The sequence below is a fragment of the Schistocerca piceifrons genome, chromosome 7 (genome assembly GCF_021461385.2).
Source record: "Schistocerca piceifrons isolate TAMUIC-IGC-003096 chromosome 7, iqSchPice1.1, whole genome shotgun sequence".
NCBI classification, from domain to species: domain Eukaryota; kingdom Metazoa; phylum Arthropoda; class Insecta; order Orthoptera; family Acrididae; genus Schistocerca; species Schistocerca piceifrons.
The window spans coordinates 435272870-435293584 of record NC_060144.1 but is presented as its reverse complement, the minus strand read 5'-3'; the positions used below and the strand labels follow the sequence as shown (position 1 = coordinate 435293584).

At 46.5% G+C, this 20715-nt stretch overlaps 1 protein-coding gene across 1 annotated transcript in view; it reads right to left on the bottom strand.

The window, feature by feature from the left end:
• The window catches only part of LOC124805240, a 329228-nt gene that overhangs the window by 251242 nt on the left and 57271 nt on the right, over window positions 1–20715 (bottom strand). The gene's annotated exons all lie outside the window — the stretch shown is intronic.

The window sequence follows — 20715 nt, the reverse complement described above, 5'->3', positions numbered from 1 at the left end:
ACCATTCCCTCCTATTCCCCGGATCTGGCACCTTCAGGTTATCACGTTTTTAACCCACTGAAAGAAGGTCTTAGTCTTAGTGGCTCAAAGTTCGCTGATGATGAGATGTCCTGGCGGCAGTTCATAACTGGCTACGACACGTCCCTAAGAATTCCTTGCACGTGCTATTGAACACAGAAATAAATAATTGTTGTATTCCATTCTCGTAATATATTCTTTAAAAATTCTGTTTTTTCTTTTTCTTTTTTTTTAATTGAGTGGAGCCTCGTAAATGTATTAATCGTCTCACGTCTTCAGTGCACGAATATTTCCGGTATAATGTCGGTCAAACTCTCCATCTGTGTACATGATATCAGCAAGTCGTGTACGAATAGTTTATGAATACTGGCACTGCGTGTGCAACTACTGTAGTGTGTTTGATCGTTTCGATACTAGTTTCCTTTTATTCAGCTAAAACATTGCTTATGAAAGGATTTTCTCGCTTGTTTCTTGCTTTTAATTTTGATGTGATGTCTACTTCCGTCTTTCACTTGAATTTTGCCCTTCGGCGCTGGATATGTAAATAAAAAAAAAAAAAAAAAATAAAAAAAAAAAAAAAAAAAAAGAGAGACTTTGAGACCGTAACCGGAGAACAATGACATACAACAAGGTTGACAATGAAATCTGCTGCTAATCTTCGGATGGCTGACATTCTTCACATAGTCAGCTGTCTACTGCAGGGATGGTCATGTTCTAGTTTAAAATAGTGCACGTCGCTACCTCATGGTGCAAGAACGAAAAGCGATCGTGGAAAATGCCTTTGCGTGCAGCCACGTCGGCTTTCTATGACATCATTAAATTTGTCGACGACGAGGGAGAGAAAGCAGTGACAGTCTTGGCGGAAATGAAGACGCCGCGTGCCAGGAAAATACCGAAATTGCGTTAAGTCGATGATGTGCAAATTACGGCAAGTGAGACACGATGCTGAGGGCAGGGGGAATCTAGCATCTACTGTAGAGAAGACGAAGAAGAAACAAAGTGCACACAATAAATATCCTAATGTCACTATGGATAAATGTGTTATTAGGTGTCCGCAGCTCGTGGTCGTGCGGTAGCGTTCTCGCTTCCCACGCCCGGGTTCCCGGGTTCGATTCCCGGCGGGGTCAGGGATTTTCTCTGCCTCGTGATGACTGGGTGTTGTGTGCTGTCCTTAGGTTAGTTAGGTTTAAGTAGTTCTAAGTTCTAGGGGACTGATGAGGACGCACTCAACTGTCCTCCAGACGACGACCTGCTTCTCACGCGAGTTAGATGAATAAAGGCGCGACTACTCAATATCAGGCCTCAACAAATGAAAGGCGTCGTCGTCCGCAGCCAGACACACGGCGCCACTGAAGATGAACCTGCTACACTGCACCACCTGCATAGAGAGAGGGAGAGGGCACAAAAAAGAACTATAAGGGAGCTTAGCGACGCAGCTGGCCGCAAGATAACAACTAGGAGGGACATGATGCGTCACGTAGAAGAGCACTTCTCTGAACTCTTCAAGGGCGATGTACCAGACGACGCAGAAACAGCAAAAATACTTGAAGAAACGCGCAGACGGCTGAACGACACCGATCGCGCTTTGCTGACGGAGGCCGTGTCAGAGGATGAAGTCAGATCCGTCCTCAAAACCTGCGCCAACGGCAAAGCTCCAGGAGCGGACGGATTACCGTCAGAATTCTACGCCACCTGCTGGGACAAAGTAGGTGTAATAATAACAGAAATTGTCAACGAAATTCTGGACGGGAAGGAGATACCACCTCCGTTCCTAGGAGGGACCATCACTCTGATACCGAAAACTAAGGCGCCAAAAACGTTAACAGACTTCCGCCCAATTACCCTCCTAAATGCGGACTACAAGCTAGTAGCAAAATGCTTCGCGGAAAATATGAAGCTCGCCCTGAAGAAAGCAATCAGCCCGTGGCAGACATGTGCAGTGTTAGGCAGAAACATCTTTGACGCCGTCTGCACGTACAGAGACGTTATAGCACACGCCGCATCCGACAGAGCGACTGCAGCGATCATTTCTGTAGACTTCCAAAAGGCCTTCGACAGGATCGGTCACCGGTACCTGCTGAAGACCTTGACAAGACTAGGTTTTGGCCCCAAATTCACTCAAGTCATCGAAAACATATTGACAAATGCCACATCACGAGTGACTGTAAATGGCTGGGTATCTGCGCCAGTAAAACTGGGGAAATCTGCGAGGCAAGGGTGCCCACTGTCGATGGCACTATTCACAGTAGCCCTCGACCCAGTCCTCTGGAAGCTCGCCGCCACCATCAACGACTACAAGTTGCAGGATGTTAAAGTAACGTGCATGGCATATGCCGATGACTTGAGCATTTTTGTGGACGGAAAGGAGGATATTGACAGTGTCCTCCCAATAACTGAATCCTTTGGCAAGGCATCTGGGGCGAAAACCAACCCCAAGAAAACCGTGCTGCTCCCGATAGGTAACGTGAAGTTGAGAGAGGCCAGACCATGGTACCAGGTGACCGACAAATATAAGGTGCTAGGTGTCCAGCTGCAGGCCTGCCCACTGAAAATGGCCGCAGAAAACTGGCGGAACATCCTGAACACCACCAGAGGGCTCGTCAGGACACACGCCAACAGAAACCTAAAGTTGGATCAGAAAACGCAGCTGATCAACGCAACGATCCTGGCGAAGGCTTGGTACATGGCACAAGTGATAAACGTACCAACAGAAGTAGGGAAGTCTATAAGAAGCGCTGTGTACTACCTACTGTGGAGGCGGGAAATTTTCAAAGTGTCGCAAGCCACCAGCACTCTCCCTAGAGAAGAAGGGGGGCTGGGTTTGATAGATGTTACGACAAAATGCGCGGCCCTGTTGCTCCATCGAGCTCTAAAAATGGAGGACAGAAGTGTAGACTGTACCACGTCGTCTCTACTGAAGGAACACAGATCAGACTCCGAGGAAGCGCCGGTAGACGTCAGTAGAATACCCTTCAAGATGCGCTACTTGAAGCAGATAATAATGGACAGCAGTTACATCACATCCACCCTAGCAGTCAAGGAGGTGAGAACAGCAGCGAAAATCTATCGCGCACTGAGAGGCAAACAAGGCAGAAGCAGAACAGAGATGAATCTTCCAGGCCACGACTGGCACAGGTCTGGAAGAATCTCTCCGAAAAAGCCATACCTCCAGAAGCTAGAGACACGTGGTACAAAGTCGTACACGACAAGTTACCCACGAACGAGTCGCCGCACTGCGAAGCGTGCAACGAGATCGACACCGTGGAACGCCGATTCACATGTCCGACAAGTCAGGTGATATGGGAGACATGCAGAAAAATGGTGGCACACATGAACAGGGCGGACCACTGAACTATAGAAGCTACAGCCCTCACGATCCCGCTGCAAAATGTTTCCCACGACCCAAAGGCGTCGCGACCATGTGGACGTTCGCGATGACAGCGCACGCCATAATCGCGATAAAACAAACGGACGCAGTGCAGTTGCTCACAGATCTCTGGGAGGAACACAAGCGAGCCAAGCGGAAAAACAACTACCGGCAGACGTTCCAGAACTACCTACAGATAGCGCTGGACGCCGCCTTCAAGGACATCCTCCGTCCCCACGCGCCGCGACCGCCTCCGACGTCTCCGTCGTCGCCGCCGCCGCCACCACCACCACCACCACCACCACCACCACGCCCCCCTTAGCCCTCCACGCAGCCGTCGTCGCTGATGCAGAGACCCTCCAACGCCCCCATAGTGTTTGTGTGTTAAAAGTGAGTGCGGTGTAAAATTTGTGCAGTGCAATCACAGTGTCCGCAACGCAAAATAGTGCGACACGACGAAAATATCGTCGTCTCAAATGGAAAATAAAAAAAGTGTAAATATTATTAGATGTGTGCTACGGCTACACATATAGCGCATACCCAGGTAGCGTTCATACAAATGTGTGAAACATCACTCGCTACGCCGAAGATGACTATGTGAGTACACTAACAAAAGAAACATCTCTCTGCAATTCCTATCTAATCATGTTAAGCTTACCTAGAATATGTCTGTCCACTTATAGAGTTTTTTTATTATGTCTCAAATGTGTTCCTTATCACCCTCTCTCTCTATTTCTCTCTCTCTCTCTCTCTCGCTCTCTTCCCCTCAACCACCATCTCGTGGACACCTCGCTATATATATATATATATATATATATATATATATATATATATATATATATATATAATATTCATTCATACATATTTGTCATTGTCCATTGTTTCCTAGATGTAAGCCTTAGCCAATAAGACAACTCTACAAATAATTACATGCTACACAATGGCACCAGACCAATAACTCTACCTAAAGTCAAGAACTTAGAAGTGATTAAATCAGCAACCCATAAAATTAACAAAATGCAAACAAAACTGAAAGAATGAAAATCCTATTGTCCCTCTGACTTACAAATCAGGGTAACATTGTAAATCAAACTGCAAACGAACAACATATAACGAAAAAGACAATTGCAACAAATTTACATATCAGATAAGAAAAGAAAAAGACTCGATACCTAACAGATATAGAAATTGAAAGTACCTTCGAAACTCATCACTGTATTTGTTATTTTGTAAATACAATTTTATTACGTTACAAAAAAAAAATTACCATAGATGTTAAGTCCCATAGTGCTCAGAGCCATTTGAACCATTTTTTTGTTATTAGGTGTCAGTTTCAAAGATATTGTGAACAACACAACGAAATACCAAAATTGCGAAAAATTACACAGTGCCGCGTCCCAAAAGTGGATGTTGCTTGAGGACAGGGTGACAGGATCAAGAGGAAGGGGAATAGTTGGTTGCCTAAGTGAGAGTGAGTCTTGACCTGACTATCTTCTTGAAATTACCTTAGTACAAAAGGTAAGGCTTGGACTACGTACTCAAACGACAAACACTGTGAGGGTTTCACAACATCTGACTTTATTGAGGAAACAGTATCAGCTCCTCACATACTTGCTCTGAGGAACTGTACCCACGAAGAGACCAAGTCTCCCAACAGAGAGATAGTGACAAACTGGCACTCAAAATGGAACTGTCACTACTAACTGAGCCCGCACCCACGACTGACAAGCAGAAGTCACTGGCTAAAAGACTAGGATCCATCAGCTGCGCTGCAACTACTGAAAACAACTCTGCTTAGCGCTGTCTGGCTACTCTCTTCGGCTGCCTCTGCTGATACAAATACCAACGTCCTGATCTGACTGCAATAGCCGTCTCGGAGCATCCTGCTTCTGAGTTTTATTCAGTTTCCCCCTTCGCCTCCGCCAGTCCTTCACATGACGTGTTGTCAAAGAGCCCTTACCATCGCAGTGGCTCTGACTGTGCACTATGCTTTGGAGAGCGAGCGAGTGGAGGGAAGGAGGCATTTCTCAGTAAACCATGTCTTAGGCCCTGCTATACGCTCTTCATAACGTGTAGGTGCCCATTCCAAGGAGTTACTCCTTTTATCCCTGTCTTACCCTCGCTCCTTGTCTGGAGTCATACACTACTGGCCATTAAAATTGCTACAACACGAACATGACGTGCTACAGACGCGAAATTTAACCGACAGGAAGAAGATGCATGATTAGCTTTTCAGAGCATTCACACAAGGTTGGCGCCGGTGGCGACACCTACAACGTGCTGACATGAGGAAAGTTTCCAACCGATTTCTCATACACAAACAGCAGTTGACCGGCGTTGCCTGGTGAAACGTTGTTGTGACGCCTCGTGTAAGGAGGAGAAATGCGTACCATCACGTTTCTGACTTTGATAAAGGTCGGATTGTAGCCTATCGCGATTGCGGTTTATCGTATCGCGACATTGCTGCTCGCGTTGTTCGAGATCCAATGACTGTTAGCAGAATATGGAATCGGTGGGTTCGGGAGGGTAATACGGAACGCCGTGCTGGATCCCAACGGCCTCGTACCACTAGCAGTCGAGATGACAGGCATCTTATCCGCATGGCTGTAATGGATCGTGCAGCCACGTCTCGATCCCTGAGTCAACAGATGGGGATGTTTGCAAGACAACAACCACCTGCACGAACAGTTCGACGACGTTTGCAGCATCATGGACTGTCAGCTCGGAGACCATGGCTGCGGTTACCCTTGACGCTGCATCACAGACAGGAGTGCCTGCGATGGTGTACTCAACGACGAACCTGGGTGCACAAATGGCTAAACGTAATTTTTTCGGATGAATACAGATTCTGTTTACAGCATAATGGTGGTCGCATCCGTGATTGGCGACATCGCGGTGAACGCACATTGGAAGCGTGTATTCGTCATCGCCATACTAGCTTATCACCCGGCGTGATGGTATGGGGCGCCATTGGTTACACGTCTCGGTCGCCTCTTGTTCGCATTGACGGCACTTCGTACAATGGGCGTTGCATTTCAGATGTGTTACGACCCGTGGCTCTACCCTTCATTCGATCCCTGCGAAACCGTACATTTCAGCAGGATAATGCACGACCGCATGTTGCAGGCCCTGTACGGGCCTTTCTGGATACAGAAAATGTTCGACTGCTGCTCTGGCCAGCACATTCTCCAGATAGCTCACCAATTGAAAACGTCTGGTCAATGGTGGCCGACCAACTGGCTCGTCACAATACGCCAGTCACTACTCTTGATGAACTGTGGTATCGTGTTGAAGCTGCTTGGGCAGCTGTGCCTGTACACGCCATCCAAACTCTGTTTGACTCAACGCCCAGGCGTTTGAAGGCCGTTATTACGGCCAGAGGTGGTTGTTCTGGGTACTGATTTCTCAGGATGTATGCACCCAAATTGCGTGAAAATGTAATCATATGTCAGGTCTAGTATAATATATTTGTTCAATGATTACCCGTTTATCATGTGCATTTCTTCTTGGTGTAGCAATTTTAATGGCGAGTAGTGTATTAATCTTGTTTTTACACCTTACAGTGTTATCGCTGTGTGCGACCATCGCTAACCCCGGTGCCTCTGGCCAGTGTTTTCCCCGATGCATTTAGAAGCCCCTGTAATTTCATTTAACCGCCTTTCTGGGTCTGGTTATTGTTTCACACAGACGACCATAATCCTGTTCGTAACATTCCTTTTATTATGTTGCGAACTGACAAGTCATGGCCGTTTCCTGTGGATTCTACAGAAGTTCTTGTCTCAAAGAACAAGAGCAGCAAGTAAATATCGAGAAAAAATGTTTTGTCTGTGGGATTACGTTTAAAACGTAGACGTCATCAGTGAACAAGACTACATATTTTATAAAAAGGCATACTACGTTAACCTCTGACGAAAAAATGCAACATTATAATCAAAGAACTAAATGGTTTATTCAGACGAAGTTACGCTGGGAATACGTGCTGTCACAGCAATAATGTGGAGGAACTTTGACAAGCAAAAGTGTCAGTTAATGTTTGATCGCTGTGCTATGTAGTCCGTTTCTGCATATCGTGCGACAGAACTACGCTGGTAACAACACTGGATAGTACGATGTTGGTACTTCCCATCTCAAATTACCACACGTAAACACGACTTTGCTGGCACCATGGTCAAGCCTTCAGTTCACTTTGCTAGGTAATATCTTGGTCACGTGACAAGGTACAGCCTAGCACTACCTCAAAACGGCATGCGTTGTTATCTAAGGAGTGCCGAAATAACCACTAGATTTCACGAGAGGCGGGCTCGTTTGTATAAAAGGAGGTGGAGCCTATTGTGTTGTTAGTACAGAACCAGAAACAGCAGAATGGGTCGGTCATGGCAGCTCGGTTACTTCCAGCCTAGGCTAGTCATTGGACGTCACCTGAATAACAAAACTATTAGGGACAGTACAGCACTTCTAAAACAGCCCAAGTCGACTGTTGGTGAAGTGGAAACGCGAAGGAACAATCTAGCTAAACCAAGACCAGCCAGACCTCATGTACTGATGAACAGGGACCATCGTGATAGGCAGTCCAACTAGTACAATGACTGTCTTTAGGGTATACAAAGAATGGGGGACAATGATAGAATGGGGGACATATTTCTGTAGTCAGTGTTATGTGACGCTTAAGTGTGTGTAAACAGCAGTACTACTGGACAGTGGGTGACTGGAAACGAGTGATTTGGAATGATGAATCACGTTGTAACATGTGGCAATCCTATAAAGGGTTTAGGTTTATCGACTGCGTGGAGAACTTGAAGTATGGAGGAGGTAGTGTTAGGGTAAGTGCGCATTTTTCGTGATTACGGAGTGGTCCCCCCATTGCGCTTAAGAGAACGCTAAATAAGGAAGGATATGAATACATTTACAATACTGTGTACTGCGTACGGAAGAAGAACCGTTCAGATACAACGATTGTTTGTGTCAGGATGACAGCGTTCCCTGTCAGTAAGCAGCATCTGTTAGGCAATGGATTGTGGACAATAAGATTCCTCGAATGGACTGGCCTGCCCAGAGCTCCGACCTGAACCCAACAGAACGCCTCTGGGATGAATTTGGTCATCCGCTTCGCTCCAGACCGCAGTGTTCATCCCTGCCTTTTCTAGCTTCATGTCTTGAGAAAGAATGGGCTGTCATTCTTCCATAGACATTAAGACACTGAAAGTGTCGCCAATAGAGTTGAAGCCGTTAAAAGGCGAAGTGTGGATACACCCAACATTAATGTTCTTCAATAGGTGTTAGATACTTTTGATGAGACAGTTCTGAAACACGGTCCCGGAATTAACTTTGCGGGCAGACACTGCTGCTTTCAGTTGTTGCCAATAAATTTATTAACGATGAGGACGGCAAAGGAGTAACAGTGCAGTGTTAAAAGGCAGCAATTTCCACAACATTATGAACAATAAATACCAAATTTGAGAAAATACGCCGGCCGGAGTGGCCGAGCGGTTCTAGGCGCTACAGTCTGGAGCCGCGCGACCGCTACGGTCGCAGGTTCGAATCCTGCCTCGGGCATGGATGTGTGTGATGTCCTTAGGTTAGTTAGGTTTAAGTAGTTCTAAGTTCTAGGGGACTGATGACCTCAGCAGTTAAGTCCCATAGTGCTCAGAGCCATTTTAACCATTTGAGAAAATATCGCAGCTTGTGTTGCGAAGAACCGAACTCCAACAACATTAGCAAGGACACCGGGGAAATTTTTGTTTTTATTAAATTCGGTTTTAAAATGTGGCAGTACCTCGCTCCATTAAACTACTCTCTTTGTCAGACTGTAAAATGTTTTTTCGTTTTAATTTAAACGTATGAACTGTATCCAACAATACATAAAGCATCCCAACAATAAGGATTGTAACAATGTTACCCCCTAGAAAGAGCATTTCCCACTGTTTAGCTCTGACAAGTGACGGTCGCCTATATTATAAATTACCAAATGACCATACTTTAGAGGTCTCCGAGAGTTCTGTATCTGCTTTGAAATGCGTGTCACGTGCGATTTGTAATTGAGGTGTACAGGATGGTCTGCAACAGTCTGAAAAGCTTGGCTTGTAAAGTTGTTGCAGGGTGGGTTGTGCTGGGAAGTAATTGTTAAGAAAAAAATTTGGTACGTTGCGCCGTATCCGACTTAACTAGCTTCGAAATTAGCCAATCATATCGTTGCATGTCCAGCTTCAAACGGCCCGCCAGAGACGGTGTCGTAAAACGTATTTTTCATTTGGTTTCTTAAAACTGAACAAAAGAGCGATACAAAAATTGAACGTAGCAACAAGCATTGAACTCGAGCCAAAGGCTGAGCAATCTCGTACGCTATCATCTACGCTATGAGAACAACGGGGACCTGTTGCATTTGATGGACGACCTGAATTTGCGCGCAACGGCCTGTTTGGCCAACTTCATTGCTAATTAACTAGGAAATAGCGCAACGTACCGAATTTTTTTCTTAACAATTATTTCTCATTACAACCTGCCGTACAACACCCCTAACAGCTTTTCAGACTCTTTATGATCATCCTGTATAGCTGACTGATTGGTATAGACTTAACGGAATCTTTGCCAAACACCTTTCACAATCTGTCTGCCAAATTATAAGAAGCAGTCAAAAGAAAACGAGACAGATGCAAAAAAGTAAGTAAACTGTTAATTATTTCAAAAGTAATCGCGATAACTCTTAAAACATGTATCCTACTGCGACACAAGACGGTCAGTGCCTTCATGGAAAAATGTTTGCGGTTGCCTCGCTCATTCTCACTCACTCTCGACTGTTACTTTCCCCTCTTTGGGGAAGTGTGTTGGAGAGTTTGTAGCTTTTTGGTTTTTAATCCACGTGTTTGTTTGTGTGTGTGATTATTTTCTATGATTTTTGGATGTCTGCGTAGCGCGATGAATGTTCTGTGTGTGTGTCTGGTACTTGCCTGAGGTTGGCGAGGTGATTGATTTTATGGGAGAGGGAACAGGATTAGGGGTTTTCACTTCGACTTCGTCGTCGAAGATCGTCACTGGGCGTTTGTGCTTGTCGCGGGACGTGTCATACTGACCTAGGGAGTGGATGAGTTCATGTCCTGGTCTGGAAGAATTCTCATAGAAGGCCCTTGCCAGTTCTTGGAAACGGTCTTTCAGGAAGGGGATTTCGGCTGCGGCGTGCAGATCGTCAGTGGGGAATCCCAGAGGGTGCAGTTCTGCAGCTTCTGGAGTTTGTGCAGATGCCGCTTCGCCACGTATCTCCAGACAGGGCATGTATACTCCATTACTGGCCGCATATGGGCCTGATATACATTTACTTCTACGGAGCAGGGAAGGGAATTGGTTGTGTTGAGGATTGCGTATAGGATGGACATTCTGACACAGGCCTTCCTGTAGATCTCGTCTATGTGGGGTTTCCACGTGTGAGGTAACGGGTGAGTTCTGGCTCCCTGGAAATACAGAGGGATCCAAAAAAATGTATCCACTGTTTAAAATCCATAACTGACAAACTAATTGACGGAGTTGTCTCATCTTCGGTAGTGTAATAGTTTGTACTTCTGGCAATCGCCACACTAGCGTTGTATTGCGTTGTTTTGTTTTGTCAGATGACAGTCGCCAGATAGTCAGTGTTTTGTTCTTAGCTGCACCTCGTTACTCGAGTAAACATGGCTGACGCAAGGCTTACATTCGATTATACGAAGTCAATTTTGAAGTGTATTTTAAGTACGAAAACATTAATGAGGTTCAACGGCAATGGCGAAATGAGTATCAAACAGAACCACTGACACGTTTAACGATTCGTCGCATTCGAGACAAATTTGAAGCCGAAGGTACGACCTGTAACAGTAACAAGTCCAGCTAACTCCCGTCGTGTGTTACAACAATTCACTCGCTCACCACAGAAGTCTGTGAGACAGTGTGCCTGTGAAACGGGAGTGAGTCGCTCAAGTGTTCGGCGAATTTTGAAGGCAGCAAAGTGGAAGTGCTACATCCCACGATTGATACACGCAGTGAACAAGGACGACCCAGATCGTAGAATGGAGAACTGCGAGTGGTTTACTAACATGGTGCGCAACGATGAAAAGTTTGCAGAGATGATTGTGTGGTCTGATGAGGTGCAATTCAAACTCAATGGTACAGTAAATCGCCACAATTGCATCTACAGGGCCGCCGAAAATCCGAGCGTCCACGTAGACAAAGTCGTGAATTTTCCAGGAGTAAATGTGTGGTGTGGGTTGTCTTACCGGGGCTTGATTGGGCCATTGTTCTTTGACGGCACAGTTACCGGCGAGGTGTACCTTCAGAACCTTCAGACATCCATTTTAGCTGCCATCCGAGACCTGTATGGAGACGGAATAGTTTACTTTCAACAAGATGGTGCCCCAGCCCACTACCAAAATCGTGTTAGGGTGTATCTCGATGAAAGTCTACCAGGAAGATGGATAGGCCGCAGAGGTGCTGTGGAGTGTCCACCACGTTCCCAAGACCTAACTCATCTGGACTTTTACCCGTGGGAAACACTAAAGGACGTCGTTTGTCGACAAAAGCTATGCACATCGGATGAACTTCGAGAATCCATTGTACATTCATGTGCAAATATCCGACTGAACGCGTTGCAGTCAGTAGTTCGTGCTGCAGTTCAGCGGCATCGCTTGTGTGTGGATGTTAATGGTGACCATTTCGAACAACTGCAGTGATATCTTTAAGTTGGAGTTAAGCCACACTTTCACCAAAAATGAGACAACTCCGCCAATTAGTTTGCAAGTTATGGGCCTTTAAACAGTGGATACATTTTTTTGCACCCCTCTGTATTTTAAGTTCAGAGTTGGCGGTCATCGTTCGGGCCGTTTGGCAAGCCGCGGCTGGTTAGCAACCGCGTGATGCAGCACAACGGCCGGACCACGTGGTCCAGCCGACCGTGTGGCTGGGAATTCCAAGAAGATGTTGTGTCGATGAAGGAGTCATGCTGGGAGTACCGAAGATGGCAAACTTTATGAAAACTTAATGGCAGACATTACACAGTTCGTATAGAAATTAATAGTAGCCAGAGGAATCATGATACCTCAAAAAAAAAATCATGTACATTGCCATTATATGTATGACGATTCTGATGGTGTAATCAGATTTTCAATATATTTATTTGTTTAAAGTTTAGTATCTGACGATAAATTATACAGTCCTGGAAATTGAAATAAGAACACCGTGAATTCATTGTCCCAGGAAGGGGAAACTTTATTGACACATTCCTGGGGTCAGATACATCACATGATCACACTGACAGAACCACAGGCACATAGACACAGGCAACAGAGCATGCACAATGTCGGCACTAGTACAGTGTATATCCACCTTTCGCAGCAATGCAGGCTGCTATTCTCCCATGGAGACGATCGTAGAGATGCTGGATGTAGTCCTGTGGAACGGCTTGCCATGCCATTTCCACCTGGCGCCTCAGTTGGACCAGCGTTCGTGCTGGACGTGCAGACCACGTGAGACGACACGTCATCCAGTCCCAAACATGCTCAATGGGGGACAGATCCGGAGATCTTGCTGGCCAGGGTAGTTGACTTACACCTTCTAGAGCACGTTGGGTGGCACGGTATACATGCGGACGTGCATTGTCCTGTTGGAACAGCAAGTCCCCTTGCCGGTCTAGGAATGGTAGAACGATGGGTTCGATGACGGTTTGGATGTACCGTGCACTATTCAGTGTCCCCTCGACGATCACCAGTGGTGTATGGCCAGTGTAGGAGATCGCTCCCCACACCATGATGCCGGGTGTTGGCCCTGTGTGCCTCGGTCGTATGCAGTCCTGATTGTGGCGCTCACCTGCACGGCGCCAAACGCGCATACGACCATCATTGGCACCAAGGCAGAAGCGACTCTCATCGCTGAAGACGACACGTCTCCATTCGTCCCTCCATTCACGCCTGTCGCGACACCACTGGAGGCGGGCTGCACGATGTTGGGGCGTGAGCGGAAGACGGCCTAACGGTGTGCGGGACCGTAGCCCAGCTTCATGGAGACGGTTGCGAATGGTCCTCGCCGATACCCCAGGAGCAACAGTGTCCCTAATTTGCTGGGAAGTGGCAGTGCGGTCCCCTACGGCACTGCGTAGGATCCTACGGTCTTGGCGTGCATCCGTGCGTCACTGCGGTCTGGTCCCAGGTCGACGGGCACGTGCACCTTCCGCCGACCACTGGCGACAACGTCGATGTACTGTGGAGACCTCACGCCCCACGTGTTGAGCAATTCGGCGGTACGTCCACCCGGCCTCCCGCATGCCCACTATACGCCCTCACTCAAAGTCCGTCAACTGCACATACGGTTCACGTCCACGCTGTTGCGGCATGCTACCAGTGTTAAAGACTGCGATGGAGCTCCGTATGCCACGGCAAACTGGCTGACACTGACGGCGGCGGTGCACAAATGCTGCGCAGCTAGCGCCATTCGACGGCCAACACCGCGGTTCCTGGTGTGTCCGCTGTGCCGTGCGTGTGATCATTGCTTGTACAGCCCTCTCGCAGTGTCCGGAGCAAGTATGGTGGGTCTGACACACCGGTGTCAATGTGTTCTTTTTTCCATTTCCAGGAGTGTACAAGTAACACCCAGCAACGAATTGCCAAAATCTAAAAGCTTCATCCGATTTTGTCGATCGACCTTGCTTTACAAAGCTATTAGTGTAAACTTAAATTGGTATAAATTACAGGCATGTAACTTGAATAGTACATGAGTTATTGGAGGTCAAAGTGGCCGATTACTATCGATCGCGTTAGGCCATAAGTACTCCACAGTGACACAAAAAACGGTAGCAGCATGCTTATAAAGATATTTATTCGTCTATGTCTTTGTTTATATCCGATATATACTATTCATGAAGAAATTGGTTAAATATTTACTGTGTTTTAGGAAGCACAGAGACATTGGGCTGCAGGCCTACCTTTTGTTCTATTCCTTTCTTACATGTTTATTTAATTTGTTACTGTATTTAATAATGTACTTAAGAGCATGTTTATAGTCCAGGCGTAGGAATATTTGTTTAATTTCTTGTTATTTAAATGTAAATCCAATATTTCGAATCTGTTTCATTATGTTTGTGAATATGCGTTGGCTTGAAGACATGGTGGGAACGCTCTAGCCAATCACAGCTCTCGTGAATGGGGAGACTGGATGTAAGTGGGAGAAGAGTTCGGGAGAGGACACGGGAGAGTCTGGGACAATACGGCGCGAGGGACGCATGGTAGCGAGAAAGATTTGGAGTGCGGAGCGGTTTGCGCGTGGTCGAGTGAGATAGAAATACTTTGGAGTGCGGACTTGTGAACTTGTGAGATTTCCGACGTTTCTACAGTGAAGACGTAGTATGTGTTTAGAAGTGAATATCTCGCGAGCTATGTTGTCGTTCTTAACTAATTACGTGCAGTAGGAATCTGTTGTTTCCCAGTTATTCAACTTATATTTTATTTAATTGCTGGACCATCGACACCATTAAGTGTTTTGCAGAAATATACCACATTCTCAAAAGTACTTATAGTATCATACGCATCATTTAAAGTCGTTAAGATAGTAGCTGCAGATTTTATTTATTGCAATCTGTTATTTATAAATTTCTACGTTACATTCGCAATTGCCGAGTGATAGGAACCTTCGACCATTCGATTCATGTGTATATTCATATTGTATACTGTAGACTCAGCAGTATTTGGCTTGTAATGCAGCAACTACAGCCGGCCGAAGAGACAATGAAACCAGCCAAAGCTTTTAGTACTTCAACTCCGAGTCGTACAGTACGTAGTTGAGGGCCATCACATCATTTCATTTACGTTATTTTGAAAGCCCGCACATGTAAGACAAGAGTCCAAGTTTACAAAATACTTGGCGGTTCTGCACCAGGGGCGTTGGGTTCCTTTTAGGTGAAGGTGGAGGGGGCGGGGGCGGGGGGAGGGGGGGCGTTGAGGAGGTGATCAGCATAGCCTGCATCTTCTCAGAGTTGATGGTGATACGCCAGCTTCGGGCCCAAGTTTCTGTGTCATCTAAAACCCATTGTAGCCTACAGATGACCAGGTCCTTCTTCGCATTACGTGTGTAGAAGGCTTTGTTGTCTGCATATTGTGCAGTGTGCACCAGGGGGGCCGTTGGTGTGATTGCAGTGTACAAACTGTACAATACGGGCCCCAAAACCTATCCCTGCGGCACCCCAGCACGAATACGCCTTTTCGTGGAGGTGGCTGCTTCTACTTTAACACAGAAAGTTTGTCAGTAGGCTGTTTAGGTTTTTTTATTGGTAACGCCATGTAGCGCTCTGTATGAAAACCACTGGCTGTGCTGTGTGCAGTCTGTGGCTGGTTTGCATTGTTGTTTGCTATTGTAGTGTTGGGCAGCTGGAAGTTAACAGCGCGTAGCGTTGCGCAGTTGGAGGTGGGCCGCCAGCAGTAGTGGATATGGGGAGTGAGATGGCGGAATTTTGAGTGTGGATGATCTGGACGTGTGTCCGAGTAAATTTGTAAGACTGGATGTCATGAACTGATATATATATTATGACTTTTGAACACTATTAAGGTAAATTTGCTAACTATGCCTATCAGTAGTTAGTGCCTTCAGTAGTTAGAATCTTTTATTTAGCTGGCAATATTGGCGCTTGCTGTATTGCAGTAGTTCGAGTAACGAAGATTTTTGTGAGGTAAGAATTCATGAAAGGTAAAGGTTATTGTTAGTCAGGGCCATTCTTTTGTAGGGATTACTGAAAGTCAGATTGCGTTGCGCAAAAAATATTGTGTGTCACTTTAGTGAATATCTGAGTACGTTCAGTTTTGCTCAGTTGTTTGAAAATCAAATAACATAAGATGTTTATAAGCACAGTAATTCATTAATTTTTCTAAGGGGACGTTTCAAGTTCTATCCGTGAGATAGCCTTTAATTTGCTTAACTAGGCTCCTGGAGAACTCTTGTGTGTATAACTTGTAGAGCAGCCCTCTATGCCATCTGAATCGAAGGCTTTGGCTACGTCTAGTAGCACTATCCCGCAGTAGCCTCTGTGGTTGAAGCCCTCTGTGGCTGCTTGAACCCCTCTCATGGTCTGTTGTGGGACAGAGTGATTCTGCCGCAATCCGAATTGGAAATCCGGCAGAAGTTTCTCTCTGGTAATATGTTCCTCTATTAGCAGGAGGCGCTCACAGATCTTGCTGAGAGTTGGAAAGAAGCTAATCGGCCTGTAGCGCTGTGGGAATCCAGGATCTTTCCCTGGTTTATGTATCGTGACTACTTCCGCGTGTTTCCAGCGTGCTGGGTACTCACGGGAACGAGTAATCTCGTCGAAGACGTTCTCGAGGAGTGTGATCGCCGAGGGCGGGAGGTTTGCAACTAACAGATTGGGGGCACTGTCGTGTCCTGGCGCCTTTTCTGTTGGAAGGGACCTAATTACTTTTGCCACGTCTTTGGGGGCGAAAAGTGGTAGTTCATCTTCTGGGTCTTCCACAGCATTAAGGAAGACAGCCAGTTGACGGTGAACTAAATCTTCATACTCATCGTCTTGGGGTTTTGCCGCCTGGAATTGCTTCTCGAAGGTACCGGCGAGGGCGTTGGCCTTATCAGCATGGTTGTAGACCATCCCCCGTGCGGGGGCGGCATTGTAGATCGTCTTTTAGTGAATTGTCTGGTAGCTTGCCAGATGTGTGATCGTCTATTTTGAGGGCTGAGAGGCGCTTTTGCCATTGCTGGTTTCTGTGCTCATTGAGCGCTGCCTTCAGCTCTCTCTGTAGACGATTGAGCAGCCTCCAGGTGGTCTGATTTCTTGTGAACAATCTCTGCTTTGTGATTCTTGAGTTTCTCCCGGCGTATTTGATAATCAAAATATCCACGGGTGTACTGCCGGTCTACAGTGTCCAACGGGCACACTGTAGACCGGCAGTACACCCGTGGATATTTTGATAATCTCTGCTTTGCTACTCTATTTTTGTGTCGAATTGGAGCTACCAAATGCTCCGGCAGATGTATTTGCGGGGGCGGGCTTTCCCTTTGTGGGGGAGTGGCATCTTCCGCTGCCTGCTAGATGGTACCCGTTAGGTCTTGTAGCGATTGTTCTACTATTTCGGCAGTAGGTGGCGGAGCGCGAGCGATATCCTGGGTGCCAGTTTCTAGGTATCGCTCTCAGTCTGTGCGTTTGTGGGACGACTGGTACCGCTGGAATGCTACCCATTCTCTCACATCGACCTCGAAGATGACACGATTGTGGTCGGAGGACATTCTGTTGACTGTCCTCGCAGCAACAAACCCAGTGTGCGGTTGCCTGCCGAACCACGATTGTACATAGGCGTGCACCTCTTCGTCCGAAGCTAATCAATGGCCACAAACGTCTTTCTTAGCGTTCAAAAAGTATGGAATGTGCACGAGGGGAGATGGCACTGTATGAAGGATGTGTAGCGTCAACTCAGCGAAACTATTGCAGCGTAGTCGAAATGACTTTGGCAAACCACGGGCGAGCATTATTCTTTGCCAATGTTTCTCCGATTCCGCTGCCTATGTTTCGCTAGGAAGCCCTTACACATCTTCCATACAGTCGCGATCTCTCCCAAAGCTATTTACATATTTTTGGAGCCCTGAAGAAAGACATTCGTCGCCGTAAATCATAGTTCCACAGGTACACAAAAATATTTTTTCATGAAGGCACTGACAGTCTTCTCTCACAATGGTATAAATTTATTAACAGTTATCTCGATTAGTTTTGAAATAATAAACAGTTTACCTTTTTTTTTCCACCTGCTGTGTTTGCATTTGACTGCTCCCTGCATATTTGTTATATTTACATACTGCGCCTTCTCTGATCTATAAGTCTACTGTGTACACTTATTCTACGAATAGCTTGACGTAACAGACATGGTGGATGCCAAGAGATTTCCTTGATTTCAAGGTCTCTAGCTCCAGAGAGTTCAAGTGAGCGATTGGAAATTTAGAAATTTGTGGTAAGGTCTTATGGGTCCAAATTGCTGAAGTTTACACACTTCTTAATCTAGCTTAAACTATCTTACGCTACGGACAACACACACACGCATGCCCGAGGGAGGACTCGAACCTCCGACGGTGGGAGCCGCGTGAACCGTGCAAGGCACCTGAGACCGCACGGGTACTAAGCGCGGCAAGTGAGCGATTCTCCGGACAGGGACAGGTCCATAATAGATGGGACAGAATTTGTGGCACTGTTGTTTCTTTTTGTTAGATAGACGGAAACTTCTAATGAGCACTTTTCGGTTCAAAAATGCTCTGAGCACTATGGGACTTAACTTCTAAGGTCATCAGTGCCCTAGAACTTAGAACTAATTAAACTCAACTAACCTAAGGACATCACACACATCCGTGCCCGAGGCAGGATTCGAACTTGCGACCGTAGCGGTCGCTCGGTTGCAGACTGTAGCGCCTAGAACCGCTCGGCCACCTCGGCCGGCGCACTTTTTGGCCAATTCGGCTCTCTCTCTCGCGTGCTTTTCTATTCCAACCCTATTTCTGTTTCTTTCCTGCCTAATGCAATCTCCTCAGTGCAAGGTCAACAACTTGTTGGTGTTGTTCTCAAGTTCGTGGGGAAAATATACAACTTCACGGATGAAATCTGTGGATTGCCTGTTCTTGAGAACTGTTATTGGTTCTATTTTGGTGACACCGTGTGACAACTCGTTCATCACGTCCTGGAAGTCACGTAGGAAAATATCCCAGGTGGCATGTCGTTTCTCGCAGTGGATGCGGCAGAGGTTTCCCAGACTTTTCATCACTCTCTCTGCTGGCGACGATTGTGGATGTCGTATGGAATCGAATATGGGTTTGATTCTGTTTTTCTGCAACATCTCTTTCCACTTCTCTGACCGGAACTGAGGTCCATTGTCCGAGATGATCCCGTCGACATGGCCGACTTGCGTGAGGAAATCCTTGCAGAATGCTCTACATACTGACTGCGCAGTTGCTTTGTTGAGCGGGGTTAAAGTGACATACTCGGATATCAGCTCTACTACCGCAAGGATGTAGCAGTATCCTTTATCTGTTCGCACTAGTGGGCCCATTAAATCTGTTGCTGCAAGGTGCTTCAACTTTGATGGGATGCTGGGATATAGAGGTGCTTGCGTTGCCACAGTGACGTGATTCGACTTCTGACAAGCTTTGCAGACAGCAAAAACCCTCCGGAATCTTCTGTCCATATTCTGAAATGGCACACTGTGCGTAATTGTAAGTAGCACTTCCTGGGTCCAAAATGTGCGTAACTCAGGTGCGTGTGCCAGATGATCTTGTTCACCAGTTCATTTGGAGTGCAAACGCGCCAGGGCGCTCCTTCTCCCTCACTTCGAAAGAACAGAATCCCTTTTCGTACCAAGTAAAACTGCCTCAGTTTTGACTCCCTCTTTTTTTCATCCTCTGTCCTACTCTTTGCTGATGTCCTTGAGGCTCGAGGTTACATAATTCTCAAAGCAACCTTCTTCATATAGAACAAGCTGTAGTGTTCGTCTTCCAGAGGGTTGGCCTCACTTGTTTCTAACCCGAGAGTTGAACGTGATAGTGCATTCACAATGATATTCTCCCTCCTTGGTATGTGTGTGTGACCGAAAAGTCATACTCCTGGGGCAAGAGTGCACATTGTGGTGTCACCGACAGACACCACACTTGCTAGGTGGTAGCTTTAAATCGGCCGCGGTCCATTAGTACATGTCGGACCCGCGTGTCGCCACTGTGTGATCGCAAACCGAGCGCCACCACAAGGCAGGTCTCGAGATACGGAATAGCACTCGCCCCAGTTGTACGGACGACGTAGCTAGCGACTACACTGACGAAGCCTCGCTCATTTGCAGAGCAGATAGTTAGAATAGCCTTCAGCTAAGTCAATGGCTACGACCTAGCAAGGCGCCATTAGTAACATTGCATGTATCTATGGAGTCTCACTTATATCGTCAATAGCGATGTACCATGGATGGATTAAAGTTAAGTATTCCAGAAGCTACGTACTTTTCTTTATAGCATTCATTACGTATCCTGTTACAGACCTATCTCTTGCCTGCTAAACGCGTGCCTTTCGGCTTCCTCTCATTGTGTCTAGGCTGTCTTGTCTAGACACAACACACATCTCGTTATATGTTTGTTTCGGAGTAGGAATTCCAAGGCTCTGTGGTCGCTGTATACTCTTGTTTTTCTCCCATATAAGAAAAAACGAAATTCCCGAAGCCAAGAACAACAGCCAAAGCTTCTAATTCAGTAACAGAGTAATTTCTTTCACACTTGCTGAGGACTCGGCTTCCAAAAGCAATGGTTTTGTGCACCATGTTTCCCCCTTGCTGATATCGTTGGAAAATCACTACAGCACTCCCAGA